Source organism: Giraffa tippelskirchi, chromosome 5 (assembly GCF_054371585.1).
Source record: "Giraffa tippelskirchi isolate mGirTip1 chromosome 5, T2T-mGirTip1v1.2.pri, whole genome shotgun sequence".
NCBI lineage: Eukaryota > Metazoa > Chordata > Mammalia > Artiodactyla > Giraffidae > Giraffa > Giraffa tippelskirchi.
Window position 1 is genome coordinate 88,606,560 of NC_137279.1, and position 7,073 is coordinate 88,613,632.

The following is a 7,073-nucleotide window of genomic DNA, read 5'->3' on the forward strand; positions in this document are numbered from 1 at the left end:
AAATGTTAGTTCCCACCTCTTTCTCCAATAGAGGGTGAGCAGCCAATTCCTTTCACTCACTCCCTGTTCCCGAAACCTCACTATGAGAAGTAAGACCCCACCCAGAATAAGACGGAACCAACACTTTGGCTACCGTGTTGGCCTCAGCCCCTGTATGATGGCCGCTGTCTAACCTAGACCACACCCAGATCTGAGAGAGCAGCCAAAACCCCTCATCCCACTCTCTGCGTCTTTCCTCGAGGCTCCTGGACCCCCCAGCCTCCCTCCTTTCACATTTAGAGTGAGGCACAGCCTGGGCTCTAATCACCTCCTTCTCTCCTGCAGGTGCTAAGCCCAGCTGCGTGTGGAGCGGTAGAAGAAGGGGCCCCCAAGCCTCCCGCGCCACTCAAGCCCCCAGTTTCTTCCCACTCTCCCCTCTCACTGCCCCACCCTGATTACCAGGATATCCTCAGCTCTGCTGATTCTAAGCTGCTTCTCCCAAACCCGTTCCCAGCTGTCATGTCTGTAATTACCAGCCTTGCCAGAGGCATCAGACAGGCACAGCAACACCTAATTTCCAAAGTGCTCTTGGAAATTAAGTAGAGGCCATGCAAGGCCTCTACTCTGTACCAAGCAGGGTGGAGAGAAGCATGGAGAGATTCTTCCTGACCCACCTCATTTCCCTCCAGATCACAGGAGAAAAGGTGACAGAAGGATGCCCAAGTCAGATCAGCAAAAGACAGGATTAAAAAAAGGGAAGGCTTCTGGCGAATGGGTGTGAGTAGGATTTACTCCCAGGCCTTTTCCTTCATCTCTGCTATCAAAATCTCCCCATGAACAGGGTTACCCACCTGGAGGGAGTGAGAGAAATTTCAGGTCAATTCAGAGAGAGGGGAAGTCAATGCTCAGTAAAACAAGAAGATGGGTACCCACAGGGATGACAGCAGATGCATACAGGAGGGAGCTGCCCAGGAAGGAGGAAAGAAAGCAAGTTTTAAAAAGTCCCATCTGCGACCCAGACTCTGAGAACAGGCAATAACACCCCAGCCTCTCCTCTCCCGGTATTAGTCGGAGGTATTATCCGACTCCACCCACCATACAAGACTTCGTTTCATAGGCAGGAAAACTGAGGCCAAATCCCCAGTTAATACTTCAAGATCCAGTAACACCAGCTGCATGTGGCTCAGTGGCACCCCTGCTCCTTCTTGCTCATACTCAGCCTCTACCTGCAGCGCCTTCCCAAGTCCCTCCCTGCTTGCCTAACTCATCCTTTAAATCCAGCTAAGGTTGATCCTCAAGGCTAACCCTGAATTTTCACTGGAAGGACTGATGTTGAAGATGAAGCCCCAGTACTGTGGCCACCTGACTTAAAGAGCCAACTCAGTGGAAACGACCCTGATGCTGGGAAAGATTGAGGGCAGGAGCAGAAGAAGGCAATAGAGGCTGAGATGGTTGGATAGCATCAACGACTCAATGGACATGAGTTTGAGCAAACTCTGAGAGATAGTGAAGGACAGGGAAGTCTGGCATGCTGCATTCCACAGAGTTGCAAAGAGTCGGACATGACTTAACCACTGAATAACAAAGTTTGATCCACACAGTGGAATATGATTCAACCACAAAAAGGAGTGGAGTTATGATGCTATAATGTGGAGGAACCATGAAAAAATTATGTTAAGTGAAGAAAGTCAGACACAAAGGGTCACACATTGTACCATTCCATTTACATGAAATATCCTGAATAGGTAAATCCATAGAGATAGAATGCAGATTGGTATTTGCCAAGGGCTGGGAAAAGGGGAGCAGCGAGCAACCTCTTAATGCGCACAGGTTTCCTTTGGGGATAATGAAAGCGTTTTCAGATAGAAGCAGTGATTGCACAACACTATAGGTATATGAAGTGCCACTGTTCACTTTAAAACAGCAAATTTTAGGGAATCCCCTGCTGGTCCAGTGGTTAGGACTCCATGCTTTCACTGCTGAGGATGCAGGTTCAATCCCTGATGGGGGAACTAAGATCCCACAGGTTGCATGGTGCAGCCAAAATAAATAAATAAACTGTCTAATTTTATGTTTTGTGAATTTCACCTCAGTTAAAAAATTTCCAGGGGTCACGTACAGTTATGTACAGTTGTAAGAGCTGGACCATAAGGAAGGCAGAATGCCAAAGAACTGGTGCCTTCAAACTGTGGTGCTGGAGAAGACTCCTGAAAGTCCCTTGGACAGCAAGGAGATCAAACCAGACAATCTTAAGGGAGATCAACCCCGAATAGTCACTGGAAGGACTGATGCTGAAGCTGAAGCTCCAGTATTTTGGTCATCTGATGTAAACAGACAACTCATTGGAAAAGTCCCTGATGCTGGGAAAGGTTAAAGGCAGAAGGAGAAGAGGGCATCAGAGGATGATATAGCTGGATGGCATCACTGATGCAAAGAAAATGAACTTGGGCAAACTCCAGGAGATGGTGAGGGACAGAGAAGCCTGGCGTGCCACAGTCCATGGAGTCACAAAGAGTCTGACACAACTGGGCGACAGAACAACAACAAAAACTTCCAATGAAGGGCACATCTCCTCTGGGAAGTCTCTCTGCCACCCACACCTGGACCAAGTACTTTTGCTCCATGCTCTGGTAGCCTCCTCAACACACCTCCATATACTACTCACAGGGTTACAGTGAATCGGCATGTTTATGCATGTCTCCTCTGTGAAAGCCCATCTTATTCACCCTTCCACGCCTGTACTTCACACAGCACCTGGCAGAGAGTAGGCAGTGCCCAATATGGTCTACCAGAAGAAGTGCAGAACCAAAGTCTAGTTTTCCCCCCAAACCCAGAACCCACTCCCTTACTAATCATTCATCAGAACCTGAACCGTTCCAGTTATCACTTGGTGAGGGCGTCCCAAGTGCCAGGCACTGTGCAAAGTGCTCTCTATTACTTCATTTAATCCCCATAAATGGGATTCCCTGGTGGCTCAGTGGTAAAGAATCCGCCTGCAGTGCAGTAGTCGCAGGAGCCACGGGTTCATTCCCTGGGTAGGGAAGATCCCCTGAAGGAGGGCATGGCAACCCACTCCAGTATCCTTGCCTAGAGAATCTCCATGGACAGAGGAGCCTGGTGGACTACAGTCCATGGGATCCCAAAGAGTCGGACATGACTGAAGCGACTTAGCACACACGCACAATCCTCATAAATCTAAGAGGTAGGGCCTATTATTAACTCCATTTTACAGGTGAGGCTTCAAAAGTTATCTACTCTATCCAAGGTCTCAGATCTAGGAAGTGGCAAAACCAGAATTTAACAGCAAGCTGACACCCAGGGAAGGAGGCCCAATCTGGGGTGGGAAGGTGGTGTCTTAAGACATGTAAGAAGCTAAGGAATGGGTTTTAAGAACTTGCCCAATGTCATAACACTTCTAAGTCCTAATTCCAGCCAACTCTGCTGGACTCTTCACTTTGGCCTCACAGTATGAGATGTTCGGGAACAACAGCAAAGAAGACTGGAGATCCTCAAACTCAGGGGATGGGGGTGGGGGTCCCAGATGTCGTCCCTGTTCTGCTGGAAGCTTCTATAAGTCAAGTTCTTGCCCCCCTGACTGGAAGGGGTGCTTGGAAACCAAATGAACAAACAAAAGTCTGCCCTGCTCTTGAGCCAGGGAAGGGTACCCTTCCTCAGATCTCAAAGGAGCAGAAGGAGCTGAGGGGGCATACCAGAGAGATCAGCCCCCAGAAGAATTAGGGGGAGAGAAGGAAGGAGCAAGACAATGGGAGAGGAGGGGCCTACTCGACCACTACTAGTTCCAATCTGAAGTACTTTCAAAGGTAGCCTTTCCTAAGGTCTGACCACAAGTTCTCCTCCATGGAAGAGCCCTGCCTCCCCTCAAACACACCAGTATAATATATCATGCATTCAATCAGAGGACAGAAGCAAACAAGGTACCCCAGAGCACATCATCCTAGATTCAAGTGCCTCACTCATCTCTGGGAACCTTACCCAACGGATAGGTGTCAGGTTTGGGGCAATCATGCATTTTTTTAATCCAGTCTTGTCCTTCTCTGCCCCACCTCTAGTCCCAATTTTCTAACTCTTACTGCTCTTATCACGGGGACTTAAGAAAGGTTGGGGAGCCCTGGGGGCTAAAATACAAACATTCCAACTGCACATGCCCCTTAAGGACTCCCATTAGGGAATTACCCAGAGACCCTAAACGGGCCTGTGCATTCACAGTCTCAGCTTCTAAAACTGGGTGCCTCAACCAGTTGGTCTGGCAGCAAGAGGAAAATGACTGAGAGTGAGATGTGCAAACAAGGCATGCATGCCCGCCCTTTCCCTTCCTCCCAAAAGAGAAATAATAACAGAGAGAGAGAACAGCCCTCGATGCGTGCCTGCCCCTTCCTCGACATAGGGACAACCACCCTCCTGCCAAGTTCAGCCCCCTATCCATCACCCTCAGACCTGGCCCCAGATCACATCTCCATCCCAATCATGCTTCTCACCAGGAAAAAGGGGAAAACTGTGAGATAGATCTGTACAAACTCCTGAAAAAACATCCCCCTCTGCTCTCCCCAGAGCTCCCATGCCACCTTCTCAACCCTGTGCAACAGAGACCTGAAGATGTCCAGACCAGGTCTTATCCCTCCAGGCGTGCTCCTTCCCCTGCCTCCATCCCACACCAGAATCCCCAGACTCCTCCGGAACGTAGGATCCCGGAGGCAGGGCAGAGTGAGTGGACTCTGAAGCAGCAAACGCCAAGGTGGCTTTACAAGACAAGTGGGGCCTGAGGGGGCTGAACATGGGCTGGGAAGCCAAGAATGTGGCCTCTCCAAGTACAAGAACCCAACCCATAAGGTGGGATAAGAGGATATCCCTCTGATTCTTTTCCCTGACTTCTCCAATCCCCTAGACTCCCCTTGGGCTACAACCCAAATCCCTATTCCCTATTCCCCACAACACACACAACCTTTATCTAGAAAAGCCCATTTCCCAAAACAGGTACCTCATAGGATGACCCACTCACTCTCACCCATAGGTCTCAGATACTTAAGGCACTACCCTCAAAACCAGGGCAGGGCATCCAAGAAGCCTCAGAACCCTCCAGACAGCCCTCCCTTTGGGCTCCCTGCCAAGAAAATCTGCCTGCAGAGGCAAGTGGCAGTACCCCCAACACACACTCAGAAATACACACACCACCTAAGGCAGGCACACGCTGGTACTTATCTATCAACACAGGTTGTACACGAGAACACAGATTCACTCACATCTCTTTCTAGTACACAGGTGTACACACACCTATCCAGGTACACCCTATTTTGCTCTTACACACCCACCTTCCTCAAAACCTCTTTCCCATAAACCCCTCCCCAGTTCACACACAGAGACACACACCCCTTCCCAAGAGTATACCCATAAATACATGTCCAAACACACCACACATGCATGGTCAGCTGCTCCTTGCGTGCAAACACACTCAGGCACAGAAAAACACCTTCATCTCCAAATCCAGGGGCCCACCTGCAGGGACACGCAGCAAGAGTACTGGTGTCAAGGCGCACACATACACAAAAACAAAAGAATCACGCACACTGATGCTTCACCAAGCCTCTAAAACTCACCAATGCAGAGCCCACAGCCCCTCAGACGGGTAAAGACAAGTGAAGAGGATGCCGGTGCCTGTCCTCTGGGCCCCGGGATACAGTGCCACAGTGCCAGGGTCTCCGGCCTCCAGCCCCATCCTCGAGCCGCACACACGCCCCCTCTACTCTCCTCGGGCGGCTCCCTGGACTCCACCTCACACCCTGAACGCATACCTGCCCGGGGTTCTCCCCACACTCCTGAGGTGTGTATGCACCCCTAAACATCCTCGCCTTCCAGTACCTCCAGACTGCGATCCTTTCACCGCCTCTCCCTCCACCTCCAACACACACACTCCCAAGTCTCCGGCTCCAACCGGCTCCCCTGGGAACACTGAGGCCCCCGCCCCGGCCCCGGGCCCAGGAAAGTCCCCGGTTCTCCAGGCCCGGGCTCCGCCCCCTCCCCAGGCGCCCCTTCCTCTCCCCAAAGTTGGGGGGCACTCCGTTGTGCAGTGGGGGGATGGACCGGAAGGGGGTTACCCCACGCCCCCTTTCCCCCATAAGCCACCCCGCTCGCTCCGGGGCTGGGCACCCCCTGGCCCCTTGCATGATTGTCCCTCTTTCTGTTTCTTTTTTTTTCTTCTTTTTTTTTTTTTTGCAAACTTTGCTCGCGCCCCCGCGGCCCGGCACTCACCCGCCGCTGCGAACTGCCGGGTGGGCTCGGCCGGCGCCCCGCTCGGCCCGGCGCCTTTGTATCCGCAGCGTTCGGGTCGCTCCGAACTCCGCGCTCGTAGACGGGCAGCGCGGACGTTTGTGGGGGGGGGGGGCGTGTAGAGGGGGGCTCCTGAGTCCGGTCGCCCCCTTTCCGTCCCAGACCGCTGTCTCTTCCCCCTCAGGGCCCCGGGGGCAGGGGGCCAGAGGGGAATGGGGGGCGCTCAAGCTCCCATGGCAGGACCGAGGATCAAGGAATCAGGGATCAGGAATCAGATAGGGAGCCCGCGGAGGAGGGGGAGGGGGCAGAGGGGGAGGGGACGAGAGCCGAGGGGGTGCAGGGGGCGGGGGAGCGCGCGCTCCCGGGTGCCGCCTCCCGGCTGTTCCCGCAGCCGCCGTCCCTCCCGCCTCCGCGTCCATTGTCTGCGGCCACGCTCTTCCCCGAGCCGCCGCCTCCCCCTCAGCCCTTCGCCTCCAGATGCCCGGCGGCCCCCCAGGATCCTGGGAATCGGTAGCGGGGCTGTGACCCCGGCCCAGGACGGCGGTCTGGGAGATGCCTCGATTCCTGGCCTGGGCCCAGCCGTTTCCCTCCACCCGCCTGCGGGAGACCGAGCCCCCAGACCCTCGGGGGTGGCGATGTTCAATTCTTTAGGGCCACAGACCCGGCTACACGAAATCCAATGGAATCTGGGACGTGGAAAGATTGAGTTTTACCCCCCGAGGGCTGCGAGAAGAGAAAGTCATCCTTGGTTTTAATTACTGGCGAGAAACGCTCCCTTCTTCCCATTCATACGGGAGTTTTTCTGACACTGT

General features: G+C 53.1%; 1 protein-coding gene across 1 annotated transcript in view; it reads right to left on the reverse strand.

Annotated features, from left to right (window-relative positions):
- VANGL2 (VANGL planar cell polarity protein 2) overlaps positions 1-6,665 on the reverse strand; it is a 29,088-nt gene extending 22,423 nt beyond the window's left edge. Inside the window, exon 1 of the mRNA XM_081486168.1 lies at positions 6,244-6,665. The gene's annotated coding sequence lies outside the window, so the exon portion shown is untranslated. The remainder of the gene's footprint in view (positions 1-6,243) is intronic.
- Between the last annotated feature and the right edge of the window lie 408 nt (positions 6,666-7,073).